The sequence below is a fragment of the Felis catus genome, chromosome X, assembly GCF_018350175.1.
Source record: "Felis catus isolate Fca126 chromosome X, F.catus_Fca126_mat1.0, whole genome shotgun sequence".
Classification (NCBI taxonomy): Eukaryota; Metazoa; Chordata; class Mammalia; order Carnivora; family Felidae; genus Felis; species Felis catus.
In genome coordinates this window covers 34,307,921-34,332,883 of record NC_058386.1, presented here as the reverse complement: position 1 = coordinate 34,332,883, position 24,963 = coordinate 34,307,921, and the positions used below count along the sequence as shown (strand labels likewise).

At 45.6% G+C, this 24,963-nt stretch overlaps 1 long non-coding RNA gene across 1 annotated transcript in view; it reads right to left on the bottom strand.

Annotated features, from left to right (window-relative positions):
* LOC109496475 overlaps nucleotides 1-24,963 on the bottom strand; it is a 269,632-nt gene that overhangs the window by 189,271 nt on the left and 55,398 nt on the right. The window contains exon 4 of the long non-coding RNA XR_002739828.2: nucleotides 1,951-2,068. This is a non-coding gene — a long non-coding RNA (uncharacterized LOC109496475). The remainder of the gene's footprint in view (nucleotides 1-1,950; nucleotides 2,069-24,963) is intronic.

Sequence of the window (24,963 nt, the reverse complement as noted above, 5' to 3'; positions counted from 1 at the left end):
GGAAGAGAGCTGGATACACACCCAAAAGGGTTTGTTCGTAACAATTTAGGCAAGATTCTTTTAAGTTCATCACACAGCGCAAACCTTTCAAGCAGCCATATTCCAGGCAGCAAACCATTTTTACAGCTCTGTGCTTGTCTGTTGTGCCTTGCGGTGTCAGACTTATCTCACTCTGTCCTTGTCCTAAACTCAGATATGACAGTGGGAGTGGACCAAAAAAACGCAAAGAGAATTATCAAGTACCAAAGAAGCAAATAACCAAAGTCTGTATTTTCCCCAGTTGGAGTTTTCAATTCACCTGGGAAGCGTTTTTGTAGTTTGTGGCGCGTTTCAAGTTTAAAACCACCACAGCCACAACACTCTCTAAAAAAATCTCTCCTCTGTGTGTGAGTGTGAGCATGAGTATATGGGTGTGTGTGTGTGTGTGTGTGTGTGTGTGTGTGTGTGTTTTCTCCTTTGGTTTTTTGCATTTGTTTTTTCATTTCTGTGAAGAGTAAGTGAGGATGTTTTGTGGCCTACCTAGTTTCGCGCCTTCAGAAAGACTGGCTCTGTCCTGGGCCTTGAAATGGACTTGGCGGTTACCTCTCGGCAAGTCCTCCTAGTAACCTGCCCTGATGTTTTCCCAACTCCAGAAACGGAACGGACTTGCGTTCAGGCCTACAGACAAGGCGCGAGGGCTATTTACAAAGTTAGCCAATCTGGCGCCTCCCAGGGGCTTTTCACAAGGTGGAGGACGTTAATATTCTAAATAGTTCTAACCCTCTAGCCTGCGCGTGTTGCGAGTTGCTTCATCATCCGTACAGAGCCTTTTCTTTAATCTTCCCCATGAGCGTGTACGCAGGTTCAAATGGTGATAATTACCATAAAACAATTCTGTTGTCCTTCTCCCAATAAAAATCGCTCTGTTAATCAGCCAACACGAAGCCCCCTTGTCTGAGGACCCTTATGCCAAACTGGCGGGGTAGAACGCGGCTGCAGATAAATTAGCCCACGTGTGATTGCATGCGAAAACACATTGATTTAGGATTTTTTTTTCCTCTCCCGTTCAACCTGACAACTTGTCTAAATAGGCTTCTGCCACGACCTGACAGCTCGTGGACAAGCTGTGTACAACAGGCCATTAAAACGAAAGGCTCTGAATAGGGAGAGTACAAAACAGAGACAAAGGGATAAGATTGAAAGATAAAAGGATGAAACAAAGGAAGTGTGGAGGGGGGCTGAGGGGTGGGGCCTGAAGACGTACCCTTTAATTCTGCTTTCAGACTTTGTCGCGGGCCACAGTCTCAGGAGCAGCCCCCCGAGATGGAGTTTAGGGTAAAGGCTATTTTGGAGGGATGGACCCCTCAGCTGAAGAAGGCAGGGGGTGGGGGTGTGGGGGGTGGGGCTGGACACAGGGACATGCTGAGCCGTGATGCAGGCTGGACAAAGTCCCAGGCGGCCCCCCTCCCAGGCAGAGCTCGGAGTGGTCCTGCGTTGGGCTGGAATGATTGGGAACACATTCCCCTTTCTCTCTGCCTTTGCAAAGGCAAGGGTGTGTGTGCTCTTGGGCTGAGGGCACTCCCTGTCGCTGAGGCAAACCCCAACCAAGTCGACGGCTGTAATGCAAAGTCCTTCCTTGGACCATGCAGCTCTGTGTCCACCACAGAGATTTTCCATCCCCCACGTGATCATAGCCCAGCTCCCTACGCCTCTGTGGTCACTTCCTAGCACTCAGGGCTGTCTGATCCCAAAGTCTACTCTCTTAACTAGGACACTACAGACGTGGCCCACTATCCACAAGTAGGGTGTTCTCTCCTTTTGTAAGCAAAGAAGCAATTACCATTCATGTACACAGAGAAATTGTTGAGCATTCCCAGACCCCCCCAAATCACCTCTCTTAGGCCTGATACCTTAGGACACATCTTGCTAACAGGTGCACAAAATAAATCAAGATAAGGCACAGATGCTCACAGATGTAGTTGAAAGCTCTGGGGGCCTGATATGGAGTTGCTGAGAGTAGTTCTGGGGGAAGGAGCTTGGCGGGGCCGCTTTCGCTGCTCTCGGGATGTGCTCTGCCTCTAACGGCTCTCTGCAAAACAAATGGTGAACGCTATTTTTCCTTTCCGACTTTTTTCAAAAAAGCAAAAGTCCTGTTCAGATTTCTTTCAGTTAGCAAAGGCAAATCCTGAGGTAGGCATTTCATAAAAGCAAAGTGGCTCCACGCAAAACTTTGAAAAGTGAGGGATACCTCTAGACTGACTAGAACAGATGCAGGTCCACGGGCCACAACTGCACCTCCTTCCCTGACATCGTCCACAACAGTGTAACAGAAAACACTTTTATTAGGACTGTCAGCGCTCCAGGCACCTGGGCGGCTCAGCTGGTTAAGCGTTGACTTTGATTCGAGACTCATGGTTCGAGAGTTTTAGCCCCGTATCGGGCTCTGCACGGATAGTGTGGAGCCTGCTTGGGATTCTCTCTCTGCCCCTCCCCAACTCATGCTCACTCGCTCTCAAAATAAATAAATAACCAGGTGTTGCAGGGGATCCTTGCCTCACTTTGACTGCCAGACACAGTGTTTTACTTAGCATATACTATGTTCTGACATCTCTGGTTGGATTCCTGGGGAACCAGATGCTGGGACAGAAATTAACATGCAGAAGATTTATTAGGCCTTGCTCTTGGGATCAACACCTGGGGAAGGGAGGGGCAAGAAGCAGAAGTGGCCAGACCAAGAAGTTGAATTACAGTGCAGTTCCAGTGAATGCCCTAGTTGATCCTATGGAAAGCTCTAGAGCTAAAATGCCTCATCATTGTTGTTCTGAGTTGGCGCATGGGGGCTGAGCCTTTATATGTTTTGCCAGATAGTGGTTGGGTATGGGACACCCTGGGGATGGAGCATGACCTTGGGCTAGGTGGCTCTCTGAAACTAAGACAAATCAAAAAGTGGGACTCAGCTTAAGGCTGTCAGCTATCAACACTCCCAACAGCTGGAGGAATGCGTTCTTCATTCTATAAAGGAGATCTAGGAGGCAAATCACAGCACCCACTCTATTTTCTTTCAAATATTCCAAGGGTTATTTTTTATTGGTCTCATTTTACAGAAGAGAAAATTGAGGGCAAGACAAGTTAATGACTTATCCCCATTTAATTATCAATGCATTCATTTAACAATATTTATTGAGTATGTTTTGTGTGCCAGGCATTGTGCATGGTCCTGAGAATTTAATGGTGAACAACAAAAGACCCCTGACTGCATCTAAATAATATTATAGTGTTACCAACTATCCCAGATACAGAAAAAATTTTTAGAAGTTTGTCTGTTTTGGGGTACCTGGGTGGCTCAGTCGGTTAAGCGTCTGACTCGATTTTGGCTCAAGTCATGATCTCACAGTCTGTGAGTCTGATCCTCACATAGGGCTCTGTCCTGACAGTGTGGAGCTTGCTTGGGATTCTCTCTCTCCTTCTCTCTCTACCTCTCTCTCTCTCTCAAAATAAATAAATAAACTTAAAAAAAAAAGAAAAAGAAGTTTGTTTCTTTAGAACAGCTATCTAAAAATTTACTTGATCCAGGAATAAATATTTGAAAGCTGTTTATATATATTACAAAACTTCTTTCCAAGAGAGTTAAAAAATTGTAAACATATATTGCTAAAATTTTGAGGATGGGGAAAGGCGGAACCAACTTGGCCATGAGATTCATAGCACCATGAGGAAGTGTTCAGTATAAATCAACCTTAAACCAGCCAGCCAGTTTTCATCTGGAACCTCCAAAGGGACGGCAGATAATAACACCTACTTCTTCATCATTTCACTGATAGCATCAATGGCAGCAACAACAAAAACCAAGCAGTCAAGCACTAAACTTTTATCAAGCACCTACTCTCATTAGCACATTGCCTATTTGAAAAATTGTTGTTTAAGAGATCAAGTCGGTGAGTTCCAGATGCAGAGCGCATAGTATAGCGGAAGCAGGTCTCTCGTATGTAGGATTTTTGTAGCCCAATAATTTCATTCCTGACTATATGTTGAACCATGAAACAATCAAAATGATGCTGAACTCAGCACCCATGGACACCTGTGCCCGCCAACCCCCTGTACTTCGACACCATGGCTTTTATTTGGATAGGGAAAGGAGAAGGAGAGGGGAAGGGTTGCCTCCACTCTGGGTTCTGATTCAGTAGACCTAAGGTATAGCCTGGAATTTGCATTTTGAAAGTGTTTTCCCCACCTCCCAAATAGGAACCATGGCTTTAGCATCTAGAACTTTCCCTCACACTCTCTCCCATAGTGTCTGGTGTTCTCCTCCATCAGGGCTGGCAAGGAATTTGTTAGCCAATTCAAAAGGCTGGTTGGAGCTCTGGTTTTAATGGGTGATTCTGAATCACAGATACCCCTCTGAGCTAACTTCTATAGGTCAAGCGTGTTTGAGGCCTGATCAGTGACTGCACTGGATAGCCCTTAATGCCAGATTCAAGTTACAGTGGGATTCCTATAGACAAAAAAAGACATGAGGATTCTGGGACATGATAATGGGTATGAAAAGGTGATATTTCAAGTGCCAAACAGAATAAACTGGAAGCAGTCTTATCATCCACCACTCAGCAGGAAAGCAGCAAAGGGGCCTTCTCAAAAAGGGATGGACCAATGCATCTTCATGTTCCCAGGCTGCTCCTGACCTTGCACAGAGAGAAAAAGCCGCAGAATTCCACAACTTGTGGGCAAATGTAGAACTGACAGCACAGCAAGAGAAAGGATTGTCACTGGTGCAAATATTTACTCAGAATAGACCAACAAATTGTGCAACTCTCTTCTACTACCTGATCTGAGCAAAACCTCCTCAGGGAAGAAGTTGATAAACCCTAAGATTGTAACTTACCAGGGCAGAAACAATCACAGGGGCTGGATCTCAGAATGAAGCATATGTACTTATATTTTCTATTCCTTTGAATTATTTTCCTTTTTTATCGAAAAAACACACAACCCTTTGAATGTTTTTACAGAAACACCTGCTTGCCAAAAAGATGTGGACCCTAGAGAGAGTATTCCAGAAGCCTTGCTGATGGCATTGGGTTTCCACAAGTGAGCCCTCAGAGAAAGTGCTTGGAATAGCATTCTGGGACATTCTACCACTATGAAGAGGTAACTTGTTCCACCAAACAATGATAAATTCAGCACTCATAGCAACCAACTTTCCCAACAGAAATAAATTCTAGGGGCACCTGGGTGGTTCAGTTGGCTAAAAGCATCTGACTCTTGATTTCAGCTCAGGTCATGATCTCACAGTTTGTGAGATTCTCACAGTTTGGGATTCTCTCTCTCCTCTCTCTGCACCCCCGCTTCTCCCTGTCAAAATAAATACATAAACACTATATATATATATATATATATATATATATATATATATATATACACACACACACACATATATATATACACATATATATACACATATATACATATATATATATATATATATATATATATATATATATATATATATACACATATATATAAAGAAGTAACTTCTAGTCATGCCCCCAGATAGACTTGGCCACATAAACAACAAACTACCCTGTATGGACACCCACCAGTTTTTTATCAGGAACCTCAATCATGTAAAGACTTAATAATAGCAGCTTGTGTTCAAATAGTTTTTAGGCTTACAAAGTATATTTGATATATATATATATATATATATATATATATATATATATATATATGCCTCAAAACAACCCCATGAGGTATATCTCAATTGCCCCCATTTTACTCATGAGGAAACTGAGGCTTCCCAGGTTAAATGGCCATCCAAAATGTTCACCTAGACATCTACTTCTGATAATGTTGGAGGAGGTTTTTTGCAGACTAGCCTTTCCACAGAGAATTACCAGAAGAGTGGGACAGAAATACAAAGAATGTGACTGAAGGCCTCGGGGATCTTCCAGAGCAACAAGTTCTTGAAGGGCCAGTATCTTTGTCCTCCTGGGCAGCCTTAACGGAAAATAGTGGCAAGTGGTTTAAACAACAAACATTTATTTCTCACAGTTCTGGAGGCTGGGAAGTCCAAGGCATCAGCAGATTTGGTGTCTGATGAGGTATTTGACCGACTTCCTGGTTCATAGACAGCCATCTTTTCGTTGCAACCTCCCATAGTGGAAGGGGTAAGGGATCTCCCTGGGGTCCCTTTTATAAAGACACTAATCCCGGGGTGCCTGGGTGGCTCAGTCAGTTAAGTGTCCGACTCTTGATTTCGGCTCAGGTCATGATCTCAAAGTTCGTGAGTTTGAGCCCCGCATTGTTGGGTTCTGCGTTGGCAGCACGGAGCCTGCTTGAGATTCTCTCTCTCTCTCTCTCTCTCTCTCTCTCTCTCTCTCTCTCTCCTCTCTCTGCCCCTCCCCCTACTCATTCTGTCTCCCTCTCTCTAAATAAATAAACATAAAAAAATACAAAGACACTAATCCTATTCCCAAGAGCTCTGCCTTCGTGACCTAATCACCTCCCAAAGGCCCCACCTCCTAATGCCATCACATCGGGGATTAGGACTTCAACATATGAATTTGGGGGCAGGGAGGGGGGGAGACAAACACTCAGTCTATAGCAGCCAGGATCCCAGAGAGAAGGGAAGTGCATTGAGGAGAGTCTGGCATTCTGTACCCAATCTCCCCCTTGAGGCATCTGCTGATTTCCTAGGAAACTTGGGGCCAAGAGTCTAAGAAGCCAAGTACAAAATGGCAACTAAGGCACTGGGGGGCCAAGGGGAGTTTCTGGAAGTCTCGCAGTACAGGGAGACAAAAATTAGAGTTTGGGGCTACCCAGGAGGCCAGAACTTGAGGGGTCAAGATTTCAGAGAGAAGGGAAACATACCGAAGTGAGCCCGACCTTGTTTTAAGGCAATTGACACAAGGCCCTTCCTTCCTGTGTAAAGATACAGCAAGGTGTAAAGAGAAAGCAAAAGGGTGGAAAAGGTATATCATGTGACCATTAACCAAAAGAAGGCTGGTATAGCTACCATAACAGCAACTAAAGCGGATGTAAGGAGAAGCAACATTATGAGAGATAAAGGGACATTTGATAAAATGTAAACTGACTGAAAAAAAGAGGAAGCAGACAAATCCACAATCTTAGTGAGGATTTTTAATATAACTCCCTTATTCTTGAAAATCCAAGACCATCAGCAAGCCTTTGGACCACCCTTTCTCAAATACATATGTTTCTGGCAAGCAGGGATTATATCGAAAAAGATTCCAAGGAGTGAAAAATGTGGGTACAGATGCTTCATTCGGAGACTTAAATCATTTTTAGAATTTCTGTCTTGTTAGTTACTTTCCTCCATAAACGAGAGAGAAAAAACAGGCAAAAAGAAATCAGGAGTAATATGAAAGGTTTGAACCACACAAATAACAAAATTCACACACACACACACACACACATACACACACACACACACTACAAGTGTGCATGAGATCTTTATCAAAATTAAATATACCCTGGGCCATAAAACATATCAACACAAATTTCAGACAATTAAAATCATTTGGAATATGTTCCCTGACCACATTTCAATTAAGCTAGAAACCAATCTAAAAATAGGTATAACTCAGGGCGCCTGGGTGGCTCGGTCCGTTAAGAATCCGACTTGCCGGGGTCTGGGAGGGGGGAAGCCTAGGTGGCTCAGTTGGTTAAGCTTCCGACTCCGGCTCATGTCATGATGTGTGGTTCATGACTTTGAGCCCCGCGCAGGGCTCTCTGCTGATAGCTCAGAGCCGGGAGCCTGCTTCAGATTCTGTGTCTCCCTCTCTCTCTCTCTCTCTCTCTCTCTCTCTCTCTCTCTCAAAAATAAATAAATAACAAAAAGAATCCGACTTGGGCTCAGGTCATGATCTCACAGTTTGTGAGTTTGAGCCCTGCATTGGGCTCTGCTGCAGCTCGGCGCCTGAAGCCTGCTTCAGATTCTGTGTCTCCCTCTCTCTCTACTCCTTCCCCACTTGTGCTCTGTCTCTGTCTCTCAAAAATAAATAAACGTTAAAAAAAAATAAAATAAATAAAAACAGGTATAACTAGAAAACCATCACATACTTGGACATTAAATATTATACTTCTTTTAATATGAAATTAATTGTCAAATTGGTTTCCATACAACACCCAGTGCTCTAAATATTATACTTCTAAATAAGGCTTAGGTAAAAGAAGAAATCACAGTAAAAATTAGAAAATACTTTGTACTGAGTAATAATGAAAATATTTCATCTCAAAACTCGTGGGATGCAGCTAGAGCCATGCTTACATGGAAATTTATAGTCTCAAATTCATAAACTGAAAATTAAAACTGAGAGTCAGTATTCATCTCAAGAAGGGGAAACATAGTAAATTCAGCCCACAGTGGAAGGAAGGAAATTGTAAAGCCAATCAAAAACACATTTACATACAATAGAGAAACTCTACAAAGCCAGAAGCAGTTCTTTGAAGGGCAAGAAGGGTGGGAGTTTCACATAGCCAGAGGCAGAGTCCTGACCTAAACCCTAACTTTGACCTAGCCTCCTCCAGAGGTCTCTGGCACTGGAGGCCCTCAGCAACTCTGGCTCCTGTGACCAGCGCCACAGGGGGGTGGGGGTGGAGGTGCGAGTGTGACTCAGTGCCCAACAATAACGGGCACTTGAGAAGTCACTGGGCTCACTTTCTGGAAGCTTCAACCATCTAGGAAGGAGTCCCTCAAACTGCCAGGAGCTCTTTTATCAAAAGCGAATGTTTTCACTGGCCTACAAGCTTTAGTTTTTTCTGCTCTCTTCTCTCAAAATTAACTACAGTATCACATGGTTATGGACTAAATCTTCACATGGCGATATACGGGCTTGTGTTTTCACATGGGTTACTCCAGTTAACAGAAGTGGTCCCCTGCCACCGTTTCCCATCAGGGGTCAGGAGTGGCACCAGCCGATGGCTGGGACAGCCTCCTTCCGGAGCTGAGAAAACTCAGGCAGTGTTAGTTGCAGACTTCTGGAAAGCTTCCATTTGACTTCATGCTTCCTTGATTTTCATCTTGCAGAGGACTCCAAGTGGCTTACACAGAGAGAAAGGGAACTCTCGTTTATTGAGTGCCTACTGTGTGCCAGAGACTTTAAATTAATTAATCCACTTAATCCTCACCACCCCTCTGGGCTGCTGCGTGCATTTTTCCGGAGGAAAAAAATTCAAAGGGCAAAGTGTTTGAATAGCCTCGCCCCAGTCACGGAGCTTTAACTGGCAGTATTATTTTTCTTCCATGCCAAAGCTCCCTTTCTTGAGAAACGATCAAGCAAAATAATTAAGAGAATGGGTTTTGCAGTTAAACAGACCTTGATTCCTGTACTGGGGCTGCTACTGAAACCGTTGTGACCCTGGGCCAGTCAGCTGACCTCTGCTGGACAATGATGCCAGAAGCTACCTCGCCGAGGCACTGAGAGAATTAAATGAGATAATCCACACCAGCACTAACGGCACCGCTTCTATCCCTCCTTTCCCTGTTGTAACTCTGATTATAGCTACTGCCATACCAGTATATCACGCTGTCTATCGGCCTCCATTTAACTCTGGGGCTGGGCCGATGGCTGCACTAGCTTCATCTGATGCCATTCGAAAGAGCCCGATTCACCAGCCATAAAAAGAAATGAGGAAGTTAACAGCTGGTGGTGCAGCACAGGCCCCGGCAGTCAGGCCCCGTGGGTTTTGTTTTGACCACTGAGTCATGCAGTGACCAACAATCACATGGAACATCGGCCAGCTCTCCTGTTGTTCCTCAGGGGTAAAGATACCAACAAAGCCTCCGGTTTAGCCCATGAAATTTCACTACCTGCTTTAAAACCTCCTCGGGGACGGCGGGGCGGGGTGGGGGGGGGTTGGTTTAGGAAACACAATTAGCAATTTTTCTTGACGGAATCATTTCATTTTTCCATCAGGCTTTCCTTTTAACTTCTCACCTACCCAGCTGGCCTTCTGGTATATTTGAGCAGAACAGCCACGACGCAGACCATGAAAATAATCTGGAAGGATCAGAAAGGAGTCCAGTCGCTGCATACCGGAGGTGTTCAGGTGTCTGTCAAACGAACATGTGAATGAACTGGCAGGCATTTGTGCAGTCATTCCTCACATCCAAAGCATTGGAAAGCAAAATGTAATTTATTTTCAGCTTTGGCCTCCTGCTTGGCCCACGGGCTTCGCATGTTTCAGAAGCAACAGTCCCTATGCTAGAAAAACTTCCCAACTCTGCTCCTGGTAGCGGTGAGCGAGCAATACGCTGGAGCTCCCAATTTCTGCTGGGTTTGGCCTTTTACTACTCATCACAATTATAATTACTCATCTGGTGGCTGATTTCCTTGACAGGTGTATCAGGGAGCACAGAAATTGGCACAGAGAGGACACTTGATGAATACCAGTTGAATGGGTGAATGAATGAATGAATGAGCTACTAGCTACCAAACCAGTGCTTGGACATGGCATGTGTTACACATTTCAGCTTAGTGCTACTGCACATCCTCTTTCCCTTTCTCGGATTTTTACCTCCCAGGCAGGCTGAGGGGTACCTCTCCTGGCGTGTTGGATTGAAATTAGGAAATGCATACGTTAGTGAGAGACTGGCTCCCTCCTGTACTTTAAACCTCACCCTCCATCAGCCCTGGGGAGTTCACAGGCTCCTCCCACATCTCCCACATTCCCCGGGGTGCACAGTCAGGGAACTAAGCGGCTTCCTATCTGTCCACACACAGTGACTCATCTCGCTTTAATGTTGCCTCGTCCTGTGTGAGTGGAAATCTGGCTACTAGAGAGGCACGGCCGGCAGAGCCACCTCCTAGAAACCAAACACACATCTGGCAGAGCTCACTTGTTTCCATCTTCCGCAGAGAGGGGCAGATTATCTAAATGCTGATTAAGTCATGAGCTGTTGGTATGGAGACATTTCACTCTGAAGTACCACGGATCCAGTGAGCCTCAAAGAGGGGATGCCTTCTGTACATTTCTTTTCATTTCTCCCACAGGGATAGACATGGCCAGAAGGCAGAGAAAAACTCAGATTCAAAGTGGTGGTCTGGAATGGTTAAGTGTCCCAAGAAGCGGGGCTAAGGGAGGGGCCGGATGAGTGGAAGGGACAGGATTACAAGGGGAGCCTTCACGCTTTAAGCCTGTACCCAGGCAACTGGTAGCGTGGGAGCGGGTACATGCACACGGTCATCACTCATGCGGATACAGACTTCTAGAGCTTGTGGGTGCTCGTGGCCATCGTTGTTCCTGCCAAACGATGCCCAGGAAGCTACCCGCCTTACCTCTAAAAGACCCTTCGCCACTGGCTTCGCGGCTTTTCTGATTTGATTACAAACACAAGCCTAGTTAGGAGCGACAGACAGTATCAGTGCCCCCACTAGGATTTCCTTTTTGGCAGATGCACCCTGACCCCCCACTGCTGCGGGCCTCTGGCTGCTGAGAGGATTGGCCCCAGGCAGCTGAAGCACCGTGCGCCATCCTTGGCAGCCCGTAGTCAATAACCAACTGAAATGGGGGCAGAAAAAGCCAACCCCCACCACGGGACGCCCGAGTAGCTCAGTTGGTTCAGCATCTGACTTGGGTTCAGGTTGTGATCTCACGGTTTCATGGGTTCAAGCCCCACGTCGGGCTCTGTGCTGACCCTGCAGAGCCTACTTGGGATATTCTCTCACACTCTCTCTCTCTCTCTCTCTGCCCCTCCCCTGCTTGTGCGTGCTCTCTCTCTCTCTCTCAAAATAAATAAATAAACTTAAAAAAATTTTTTTTAAAAAGCCAACCCTCTTGCTTCAAGGTGGGACGACTCTGGTGCCATTTCTACTCCAAGAGCCACTACGGAATTAGGCTAAAGCTGAACTCCAGCTGGACCACATCCTTGTGTAGCTTCTTTGCCCTTGTCTAGATTTCCACCCTCCCCATCTCCCAAGAATACTCTTTTAATGAACTCAAACAAGACTCTGTCTCAGGCACTGCTTCTGGGGTTCAAGACTCAAGATAGGCACCAATACAGAGCCACGTGGGTGGCTCAGTGGGTTAAGCACCTGACTTCAGCTCAGGTCATGATCTCACTGTCCATGAGTTCAAGCCCTACATCGGGCTCTGTGCTGTCAACTCAGAGCCTGGAGCCTGCTTCAGATTCTGTGTCTCCCTCTCTCTCTGCCCCTCCTCTGCTCATGCTCTGTCTCTCTCTCTCCCTAAAAAATAAACATTAAAAAAATTTCTTTTAAGATAGGCACCAATACAGCCACCACACACATAGTGCTTCCTGCATGCCAAGAGTCCTAAGGGTATTACCTCACTGACTCCTCACAAATCTACCCCTATGAGGTCAATGTTACCAATTATCTCCACTTGGCAGTCGAGGCAAGTGAGGCACAAAGATGTTGTGTAATCTGCGCAATATCACACAGTAAGCGACAGAGCCAGATTCGAGCCCACACAGTCCAACCACAATTACAATTCATACTGATTCTCAAAACTCTCTTTAACACACCTGCTTATGTTCCTTCTCAGAAAGCAAGCTCGGCTCTCCCTCGTTCCTTCTGGAAGTTTTACTATCCAGGGAACCGGGGACATTTTGAAACTATCATCCTGAAAAACAAATCTCAATAACCCGAATGGTTTCCCCTAGTTGCCCCCCCCCCAAACGCTCCAATCCCAGCCAGCATTATGTAAAGATTAATTTCATACTTGAGCAGATGCTGAGCAGTCTGCACGGCTATGGCTACAAAAAGTATCCTACTTAAGGGAGAGTAGGAAAGACAGCTCCAGAGCACAGCCTTTTCCAAGTAAAATCCTGTCAAAGCACACTTTCAGATAGTCACAGTGGTGGTGGCTGAAACTTACCCAATGTAGGGGGATAGGGAGGGCTGAAGCAACAGAAATGGGTGCATAGACCCACCAAAAGACATATTTAAAGCATCATTGCGGTAAGAGCAAAATCCTGCAAGCCACCCAAATGCCCATGAAAAGTAGAAAGGAAAAATGAACTGGGGTAGATGCACATAGTAGATGCCTATGTTGCAGCGGGAATCACAGAACTATAACTACACATAAAAATATGGAAGAGGGGCGCCTGGGTGGCTCAGTTGGTTAAGCGTCTGACTCTTGATTTCGGCTCAGGTCACAATCTTGATGTTTGTGGGATTGAGCCCTGCATCCGGCTCTGAGCTGACAGCACAGAGCTTACTTGGGATTCTCTGTCTCCCTCTTTCCCGGCCCCTCCCATGCTCAGTCTCTCTCTCTCTCTCTCTCTCTCTCTCTCTCTCTCTCTCTCTCTCAAAATAAATAAACATTAAAGAAAAAGTACATTAAGAAATATGGAAGACTTTTCACACACATGATGTTGAACAAAAACAGCCACAAAAGAGTGTATACTGCAAGATTCCGTTCACATTAAGTTCAAAACCACACAAAACTGATCTATTGTGTTAGAAGACAAAGTAGTGGTTACCTTTGGCAGGGGAGGGCATGAGGGAGTCTTTTAGTGTGCTGGTCACGGTCTGTTTCATGATCCGGGTGCCGGTTTCGTGGGTGTGTTGACCTTATGCAAATCTACAAAACTGTATGCTTATTATCTGTGTACTTCCTGGAGGAAAACTATATAGCTCAATAAAAACCTAAAAACATGAGAGAAGGCAACGCTGTTAAGAGAAAGAAAGCCTCCTCCAACCCAATTCCCATAGAAAGGCTGTCTTTTTTTTTTTTTCCAGAAAATAAAATAATTTCAATGAAGACCAAAGCAGTTTTCTTACATAGTGATTACACTTGTAAGTTCAAATTCCTGAGACAGGTATTAAGTTACTCTTCAGAGATTGCTCCTTATTCCTCGTTTTCTGCCCTGCACTGGTTTTTGGAATGTTCTCTATATTCCAAAGTACTGGGCCTACGTGCTTATTTACTCAGAAACCAGAAAGCAGTCAACAGAGGCATTCATTAACTACCAGAATAAAATGCCACTGTAAGGCCACATCCATGTTTAGTCAGGGCATGGGTTGATGGTGGCGACAGATAAGAGGGCAGGGGAAGCCTGTGTTGTGTGGAACTAGCCAGCACTGAAGCAGCAGGAGCCCCTGTCACACGAGGGCTGCCTTTGGGGCCTCCTCTGGGGCCTGTCCATTCCGACGATGTCTCCCATCACCCCTTCTTCAACACAAGGAGTGAGCAGCCACAAAGAAACCAACAGTCTAGCTTCCAATAACCCTGTCGATTTATTTCAATACACAACAGGGTCCCTGATGTGGAAAAATCAGATTTCTAGGCCTCTTCAACATCTGTTTCTGGCAATCGTGATGTGTTATCTTTTTTCATTGCAAAAAGCAGCTGGTGAGTTGTCATGCCATCATGCCATTTCATTTAAAAAAAAAAAAAAGACCGAGTAAAATAAGTAATGCCTTCAGAGAGATTATTTATGACTTGGCCAGAGAGGAGATAAAGAAATCTTCAGTACATGAAGGCCTTTCTCCTCTGTTTAGCATTGGGATAGAGGGTCACATTTGAGCAAACCTGAATGTGTGGTAATGATTTGTCACACATTACATCTGTCCTCCACCTACAGGCTGGGATTGATGTCCATTTATTAGTTCGTTTGCATCACAAACATTTATTGAATGCCTGCTATAAGTGAAGCATTGTGCTAGGTGCTTAGGGACGTGGCAGTGGATTAGACAAAGACCCTACCTTCTGGCAGCTATGTGTCACAGAACCGGGTGTCGTGCCAGGGTTATGCTCCTCTATCAAATCTCTGACCTTCTTTGGCACAGAAGCCTTCTATCAGAAAAATAGATGGGCCTCTTTATCTCCCCACCAACCCAATGTTCCCAGCTCACAGCTGCTGCTGTTCAAGAGGCTTCTCAAGCTTGTCCCTTGAGACATACCTGTGGGTGTAAGCAAAGACGGAGCATGTTTGTGATAGAAGGTTCTGGATGATCTAACTCCTGCCAACCTTTTTAACATCATCTCTTATGACTCTCACTCTTCCACCTTGCTCACTGTACGAGGGTCACGCTGGGCATCTTTCCGACCCTCAAATGTGCCAAGCTCTTGACCACCTCAGGACCTTTCTGTTAACTGTCTTCCCAACCTAGATTCTCTTACCCCAAATCTTCTCAATAAGTACTGCAACCATATCTTCTTGTTATTGAAATACCAGCTTAAATGCCACCCCTCAGAGAGACTTTCCCTGGCCATCACCTATGATAGCTCCCATCCCATCACTCCGCACGACGTTATCTTGGTGTTTCCTGCTCCATGGATTGCATGGATTGTCCGTCTCCCTCGCCCCCATAGAATGTAAGAGTGATAACATGGGGACGCCATCTCTCTAGTTCACTGCTGTATTCCTGGTACACACTCAATACGTATTTCTTGAAAATTTTTATAAGCAGAAGAATAAATGGAAAAACATTACAAATAATATAAAAATCCAACAATTGAAGATCTATGAATAATTATGGAATATCTCTACAAATGGGCTGCCGTCTATCGAATAAAACTGATGTCATAGCTTAGTGTTTTTAAGACTACAAATTGTGATTTTTATGTGGGTTATGTAATCAACTAATGAATCATGAAATAGTGTATTCTATCATATGCTATTTCATTATAATATGGAATAGAAAATATCAGAGTGCACCACATATACTAAGGGTGAGTATTGGGCAGTTATATGTACGTGTGTGTGTATATGTGTTTACTCAGTAGCTATGTAAATAAATTTTTTCCTATGGGTCATGGTAAAAATACTTGGAAATCACCACTGTACAAGATTAATGACTAGGAAATATACTCATAATAAATGGGAAAAAAAAGTGGGCTGTGAAAGAGTAAAGACAGTGTATGTGTGTCAGATAAAATATTAAATCGAAACACTATTAGCTTAAAAAACACATAGAGAGGCATAGAAAACCAACTGAAAATAATATTAATGAAAATATTGAGATTTTTCTGGACGATTTTACTGTTTTCTTCTCTTCAGATTCATTTTTGTCTTATAAATTATCAACATTGAACCTGTAATTTTTAAAATGTAAGTTATTTCTAGAAAAGACTGTCTGATACTTTTTAGAAAAACAGGCTTTTCTTCAGTGAAAGTACCTCAATGGGGATGCCATAAATTGTTGCAAATAAGCTTTTAAGCTTATTAGAAAGCATAATTATGACGGGGAGTTCTCTATAGAAAGAGTTTCATCTCACATTATTTTGTCTAATGTCCATAACGATACAATAGAGGAGACAAGGTACAGTCATCTTTATTTCACAGAAGGGGAAACTGAGGCGCATAGAAGTGAAATGACCTGTCCCCAGTCATACTGCAAGTTAGTGGCTAGCCTGGCAAAAACCCAGAGCTCATCTCCTCCCTGTACTTCCCCTACGATACAGCAACCCTGACACCTTACTGTGTTGTACGGGGGGTGGTTGTCCCCTTTGCACCTCTGTTCTGAAGAAATGAGGTTTCCTTCTATCATTCTGCTGTCCTCCTTCTATGTCCTCTAGGCTGCCAGCTCTAGAGAATATGCCTCAGCCGCTCCCTCAGTCATATTCCTGTCCATAGAGCCACGAGGGCATTGACTTTTCTGTGTATTCACTGGGGACACTATGATATGGGGGCTAAGCGCTATTAGAGTTTAAATCCTACTTCTGCCACTTACTAGCTCTGCAATCTTGTAAAGTACCTAGATAATGTCTGGCATTATACTCAATATACGTTATTGCAAAGTATTGCCATTATCATCATCATCATCATCATCATCATCATTATTATATAGTTTTGGAGGGTGCTGTGGCCAAACCACTTTCACACTGTGCCCTCTGATTCTTCTCATTTTCCTCCTCTCTCACCACACAGAATTCCCTCTATCACCCTCCTTATATTGGCACTGATCACAAAACTCTTCTAGATGTTCTATTCCAAGAAAGCTCCTGATTTATCCCTCTTGTGTTTGAAGCTGCAACTGACAATGTGTTTCCTGAGTATATGTGCGTATGAGTCCCACCGATGGGGCGAGAGCCTCCAAGAAGAAAAAGTGATAGGTGTCCATGTTACACACACATTTAGTTTGCCCTCTAGTATCTGTTACCTTCCCCCTTCCAGCAACATCCCAGATTTCTGCTTAGGCATGGATCCCTCCCTTGAGCCTAAGCACACTTGGTCTGGGTGGGGCTCCGCCCCTTACGCCAGGATGTAGAAAACAGAAAATGAGAAGGGATCACTCTCTGCTGGTTCCTGTCAAAGTCTTGAGCTTCCCTCTGATTGGATTAGCAAGATTTGGAAGTGAGGAAATAATGAGAAGCCACTGTCAGTGTCCTACCACCGTGTGAGATCTGTGAATCAAGCCAGAGGCTGGAGGAGAGTGGGGCGGAGTCTCCGGATGTAGAGAAATGAGTGTCTGTGATGGAGGATGAAGGGCAGCCTCTGAATCAAGCCTTACCTGAAGCCAGCCCGTACGCTGAACTGCTCTGTTACGTGAACCAGCACTCTCTTTCAGTGGCCCGTAAGACAGTTGAAGCTGGGTTTTTTGCCACTTGGAAAGAGTCCTAGCCGGTAAATTCTGGCAACAGACATGTCCTTAGAACCATTAGTGAAGAATAGGTGAGAAAGCCTCGGGGAGAATAGAGCAAACCAAATGCCTGAGGAACGTTCAACATAAATCATGGCATCTGGTGTTATGGTCTCCAAGCCTCTCTGGGAAAATCCAACTTGAACATCCTTTCTTAGGACCGCAGCTTCTATGCGCCTTCCTTTGAAAATGCGCCTCTTTATTCAGAGGCATGTAAAGACTTCCCACCTAGGCTAGTTGGACCCCCCAAAATACCAGGAGAACATGACTTTTAGCAAACACAAGAAGCAAGTGTGGCTGTGACGGAATGTGAAGTGTAATAGAGTTGCTTGTGTTAAACACACGAAGGCTGTAGCGTGAGGCTCCCTAAGGATGAACAGCTAGCTATCAGAGACCAGAGAGTGGTGGACCTGGAGGGCAAGGGGGCTCACCCTTTATTTCATCCTAGAGGCCAAAGGCTTTCTGGTCCACAGAGGGACTGGGTTGGCTGACCTCATGACTAAACCTATTCCCTACAAGTCTACAAATATCCCCAGGTGCTGTGCAGTGCACTGTAACAGGCAAGCTCGCAAGAGAATGAGATGTCCATCACTGGAAATATTTAAGGCAAGGTCTGAATGGCCATCACCAAGTGGCATTGTGGAGGGACTTCCTCCACTGGAAGGTGTGTGCATGTGTGCATGTGTGTGTGTGTGTGTGTGTGTGTGTGTGTGCATGTGTGCATGGGCGTGCAGACAATACACAGCCTGGGAAAACCAGAGAGTATAAAGTCGAGGGAAGAAAAACTGGATTTTGCTGACTTGGGGTCATTTTGATTGGACGCTCTCCCCCCCACACCCACACCCCTCCCCACGCATAGGCCACAGGGTTGAGTGACTTCTTAGAGAAGTACCCTTTTCATGTCTCCTCACCTCTGACATGCAGAGAAGTTGCCCTAACCAAAGCTGCACTTCTAATCGTAAGAGCGGGGCCCCAGAGTGGCTCAGTTGGTTAAGCATCTGACTCCTGATTTCTGCTCAGGTCACGATCTCATGGTTCGTGGGTTGGATCCCTGCACTGGGCTCTCCACTGGGCCTATAGCCTACGTGGGTTGGATCCCTGCATTGGGCTCTCCACTGGGCCTATAGCCTACTTAAGATTCTCTCTGTCCTTCTCCCTCTCCCCCTCTCCCCCTCTCCCCGACTCATGCTCTCTCTCTCTCAAAAAACAACAAACAAAACCAAATGAGTGGCTGGTAGAGCAGAATGGCAGCTGTCTGGGCAAAAATGCAACTCATCGAGGGTAGGAAACAGGGCAGCTGGCTCACTGCTGCATTTTCACCTCTTCTGTACTTCCTAAACCACCCGGTGGGCCACCTTGTTGGCAGGTGCGAACTGGAAAGGGCTGCCTGTGGTACCCAGTGAAGACCAGCCCCACTGTGTCCCTGAGTCAGGCGAGGGCTGTGCGCAGGGAGCTCACACGCCAAGCCAGGCGGCCTGGGGATGGGACTTCCCGGCCAGAGAGCGTGGGTGCCACAGTGCTCCCTGTCAAGGAAAGAGCTGAGACACGCCAGCTTTGGCACGGCCTTTGCTCCTCGCCCCCCACCCCTGAAATCCCAGAGACTCTGAGAGGTGTGATGAGGGCCCGCATTGCCCAGAGAGTTCAAGAGAGAAACCCTCTGTGCAGGAGAGGCCGAGGGTAGTGTTATCTCACAATCTCGAAAACAAGATGGTGCCCGTTTCTGGGATCTGCTTCGGGGGCCCTGAATGGCAACTTGAGGTCACTTGGGTCTCCTGCGAGTGGGGAAAAGAGGTGAGAAAAGCAGCAGGAGGGGAGGTAGGGAGGGAGAACTGGGGGCTGAAGCTGTTCTCAGTCAAGGGTGAAAGATCTTCCACAGTTTAGGTGCATTTGTGTAAGTGAGAAATTTATGCTCCCCTCCTAGTGATAAAGGGTAGAGTCTCTCCTCCCCAGACTTCTCCCCCACCCCGAGGGGTTTTTAATCATTAGCTTCAGGTTGATAACAAATCACAAACACAGCTTTGTTTTTTCTGAGCTAGAAGTCAGGGACTGGGGTGTGTGTGGCGGGGGGGGGGGGGGGGGAGAGTTTGGGAAGAAAATAGATATTCCAGGAATGCTCCAAATATATCTCACAAGTGCTCTCATTAAACCTTATGACTAAAAGGCATTTAATTAACAAACACTTCCACAGAGGCTCCCAGCTTCCACAGTGAACAGTATCAGACAATCCTTGACAACAGTGTCCAGGTGGGTTTATCGCTCTGTACAGGGATATCAGCCAGTGTGCTAGACCTCAGAACTCCGCATGGAATTTACACCTCTAATTCCACACCCCAGCTAGATCAAAGAAAGCCAAGGCCAAACGATTACCCTGAATTTTGGAGACAACACAGGTGACACAGAGTTGGGTAGTTCCAGGTTAAAACGAAAGAAAAAAGGGTTTCCTCTTTGATCCAAATAAATACAGCCTACATGGATATTTTTCCATTATCACATAATTGTAACTATCCAGACTCCTTGAGAGACTTTTAAAAATTCCTACCCATGAAAAAAATACTCTTACACAGCAGCTCAAACGTTCATACTTGGTAGCTTAATTTTTTTTTTCATGAGGCTTTAAACTGATGGGTTTTGATTAAGAGAAGATTTATTGTAATTGCAGCTGGGATGGTTCGAATGCTTTATTTTGTAACTATAGATACACTCAATACAATGTGCTTAACTAATAGATATTGTGTCATTCATTGGCATTGTGCTCTGTGCCTATTTTTCTCTCCAACACAGGACTCTACTCATGAAACAAAGTAGATATTCCTAAGTTATATTAATGACAGCCCTGACTTTATGTAAGTAGAGAGCAGTCCAACCGCTCATGATCAGAGTCATGTCTTACACTTTGGTGGGTTCCCAGTGCCCATTACATCCCTCCATGCAGGGCTGATGCCTAATAAATGCAGGGATTTCATGGGCTCCAAGCCACTTGTGAGTCACCGGCGTCTGCACAGCTGATTGACAGGCCTGACCCAGGATATAAATGGAACTAGGCCACAGAGGGACTGTAATGCCACCTTCTTTCCATACCAAGATGTCTCGAAGTATAGTCTGCCAACTACAGCCTCAGAATCACCAGGGTGTTGGCTAAAAATTCAGGCCTCTGGCCCCCTGCCCTTAGGAAGTAAGAATTTAGGGGATGGGGCCTGGGATGGCAGGTGTGAGTCAGAGGGCCTGTATTCTACACCCTGAACTGGGCAGGTGCTTTCGAGAAAATGCTACTTCTGTGACAAGCTTGAACCTAAAAAGAGCAAATCTCGTTGAACCTAAGACACTGTCAAATGCCAAATGCGCGGTTATTTTCTGAGACATCCTGAGAGGAAAAATAAAGCTGCCGACCAGACTCTTGCTGTCTGTATGACACATCCTTACTTCCTGGAGGTAGGGCTGTCTTAAAATTGCTGAAATGCGGAACCTGCCCCCGGCACTCCCCAAACTTTATTAGCCCCTTATCTGTCTCCCAGGGTGCGTGTGTAGGAGGGTGTGCACACACGGGAGATGCCTGGGATATCTCTACTATAGGTAAATAGGGCCACGGGATCTTTATTTTTCATTAATTTGTTCTCATTTGGGAGGTTGTCTTCTAAGGAACTGTAATGAACCAATGTCAGGATATCCAATGCCAAATAAAGGTGTTGCATTTATTTTCTATTTTTTTTTAAGTTTTTTAAAATTTATTTTGAGAAAGCCACAGAGAGCAAGCAGGGGAGGGCCAGAGAGAGAAGGAGGCCAGAGAGAGAAGGAGGCAGGTTTCACGCACCGGCACAGAGCCTCACGTGGGGCTCGAACTGATGAACCGTGAGATCATGACCTGAGCTGATACCAAGAGTCGGATGCTTAATTGACTGAGCCACCCAGGCACCCCAATGTTGTATTTGTTTTTTATTTTTATTTATTTAAAAAATGATTTGATGTTTATTTTTATTTTTGAGAGACAGAGCGTGAGCAGGGGAGGGGCAGAGAGAGAGGAAGACAGTGAATCTGAAGCAGGTTCCAGGCTCTGAGCCATCAGCACAGAGCCCGATGCAGGGCTCAAAACCACGATCATGACCTGAGCTGAAGTCCAATGCTCAAGCAACTGAGCCACCCAGGCGCCCCTGTATTTATTTATTTTTTTTAAAAGAGAGAGAGAAATAGAAGAAAGGTCCGAGGAAAGCTTGATTAAATGACGGGCAAATAGCTCCTAAGGAAATCCTAAAGAAAATCTACTAAATAGGAGGCCTCTGGGTTTAGGAAGAGTCTGCAAGTACACAAAGGAAGGCAGCTTTCAGGGAGAGAGCTAAACAGATGCACTCCTCTAACTTTGTCTCAGGAATACGAGGAGGGCACATGGCTCTGGAAAAGCTCAGATGTCCCCTCACCCCATCACCAGCAGGCTGGCCCTGCATCTGCAGGGCTGAGCCGAGCACACGAATGGAGGCCCACATACCATATGTCTGAATGTTTGAGAGTTATATACCAAGCTAACAAATGTTTCCATTGAAAAGCTTCTTTCCTCCTATCCTGACAAATAAACTGTCATAACAACTTGGAATGGCGGTGTGAATTCAGAATTTGGGGCTCTTTGGAGGTCCACACTGGAATCTGGGGGTGCAGGGAGCACTGGCGCTCAGTCTCCCCCCACCCATGCTTTTCCCACCCACGATGTGGGCACATAAATGTGGATGTTTCAGCCACCTCCCCAAACTTCTTCTACAGACTTCCTTGTTTCCACCACCTAGTAGCCACACCTGGCGACCCCTCCAGCCTAGAGCAGGGCATTGTGGCTGGGCAGTCAGCCCAGGGTAGGCCCTGGGAGCAGGCTCAGGACTTTTTTTTTTTAATGTTTACTTATTTTTGAGAGAGAGAGAAAGCGCACATGCGTGAGTGGGGAACAGCAGTCTCAGGACTTTTGAACAGGGAATTCAGGAGTCCAGGAATCAGGAGCGTGTTCTAGAAGGAGGGCAAGTCCTGAGTGGGCACATCCTATTGGCCCTTCAGAATCTTGCTTGGGGGACAGGGGAGGAGCCAGAGGAGAGACTCTCTAAAAGAGTGTGTCTCAAACTTTAATGCACACCCGAATCACCTGGGGAGCTGGTGAAAGTGTAGATTCTGGCTCTTTAAGTCTGGGGTGGTGCCCAAGAGTTCTCACTTCTAACAAGCGCCCAGGTGACACTGAGGCCGCTGGTCCGTGGACCACACTTTAAGTAGCAGGGTTCTAAAGCCCTAGGACTCAGGACAGGTATCCCCCTAGCGCTGATCTAAGGGTGGATGGTACTTCCCACATGTCTGGGACCAAGAGATGTTCAATGAACTCTTGCTCAGTTATATGGGCTACTTGATAAAACAGTGGGGGAGGAAGGAGTGAGGAAGGAGTGAGGAAGGGTGGAAAGAGAGAGGAGGGCAGGAAGGGAGGGAGGAGCAGGAAGGAAAAAGAGGAAGCTCTTTCCCCTAGAATTAGACATCATTTGCATTAATACAGCAGTCTGTGTTCGCTGTGACTTGCTTGATGCTATCAGCCTTTTCGGCAATAATTTTTCCTCCTGTCCTTCTGTTTGCCCTCTGGTTTTCTAAGTCCTTCAAGGACAGTGACCAAGTATTTTAGCTCTTTTCTCTGTACTAACTCACTTTCAGCAAAGCCTAGCCTGAAACCCGGGTATCTTGGCTCACGTCCTGGATCGTCCCCCATCGCCACTGTGTCTGCTAAATAGAGGAAACATTAATTTGGAGAGACTGTGAATCTTCTGGAAATTTCCATATCACTGAAGATTCAGAAAGTCAGTTCGCATTCCCTCTGTACCCTTTAGTTATTAAATCATAAACTTTAATTTAAGGCATTTTAAAGGGCCCAAAGGAATTTTAATTTGACGTGAATGACTTTCAAATCTGAATAATAATCAGATCATATAAAACTGTACAATCTCTATTACTCTTAAATAATAGAACAAGTTTAAAAATAATCAACAGCCAATGTAAGACTCCTGTATAATTCAATCGAACCCTTATTTTCTGGGCTAATGAAGGAGGCGGTGAGGGAAGTTAATTCTCAATCATTTGTATGTGACTTTGCATAAGATGGACACTCCTACTTCTGTATTCCTTTCAAAGTCTGTTTCAATTAATGACATTCTTTAAGGAAAGGATGAGTGTGGGGGTAGTAACCGATGGCCTTTAGCACTGAAATCCAAACCAAGAGGTAAATAAGTGTTCATGAAGCTCATCAGAAGGCAAACCCCTACCCTTGTCAAAATGAACGGTTTGCTGTAGAGACACATCAGAAGGTATCACCCTAGGGGCGCCTGGGTGGCTCAGTCAGTTAAGCATCCACCTTCGGCTCAAGTCATGATCTTGTGGTTCGTGAGTTCGAGCCCCGCATCGGGCTCTGTGCTGACAGCTCGGAGCCTGGAGCCTGCTTCAGATTCGGTGTTTCCCTCTCTGTGCCCCTCCCCCGCTCGCACTCGGTGTATCTGTGTCTCAAAAACAAATAAACATTTAAAAAAAAAAGAAGGTATTATCCTAGACCTGCTTTGAGAACAAACATGGGTGACCACCCAGTGAGGAGAATTTAGGGTATCTACAGGAAAGGAAGAACAATCCCCCACGTGAAGATCTTTGTCCCACAGCCATCAGAGTGGTGTCAGAGCACACACAGATACCATTGTTGCCACGTACTTTGGCAACAGTTCATCAGAGCAAAGCACCTCGCACACTCAAAACACCCCAGAGCGCCAGACACAGGGAGCCATTGGATCCAGAGAGTGAATGAGGTCAGCCCACACTGAGTTCAGTCACACAGGAAGGGGCACTCCACGGCTTGGGCTCACCAGTTGGGAAAAGTGTGGTTCTCCAATGCGAGCGGGCATCAGAATCGCCTGTCAGGTTTGTGAAAACACAGATGGCCCCACCCCCAGAGTTTCTGATGCCACAGGTCTGGTGTGGGGCCTGAGAATCTGAATTTCTCTCAAGTTTCCAGGTGATCCTGCTGCGGCCACCCTGAAGCCCACACGATGTTGAGAACTGTTAAGTCACTAACATCGGACTATACCTGGTAGCATCTCCTTTATCTTTACTGGCAACACTTAACAGCTGCAGACTAGCCCCCTGCTTCTTAATAGGACCCGGACAGGCACCCCAAATTCCACCATTAGTAATCTGCTCCTTTGGACTGGAGAGCATTCTCCCATTAAAAAAAGTCCAATACAAAAACACCTGAGAAAGGTCCAACCTTGCCAACCGCCATTTAGTGCACAGCTTCTCAAACTTGAGCCACTGAAAAGCACCTGAGAAACATCGGAAATGCTGATCCCTGCGTGTTACCCCCATGAGCCTGGTATAGTTAGGGTGGAGACCGGAATTAATAGTTTCCATCATTCCCCAGTGTGATTGTGAT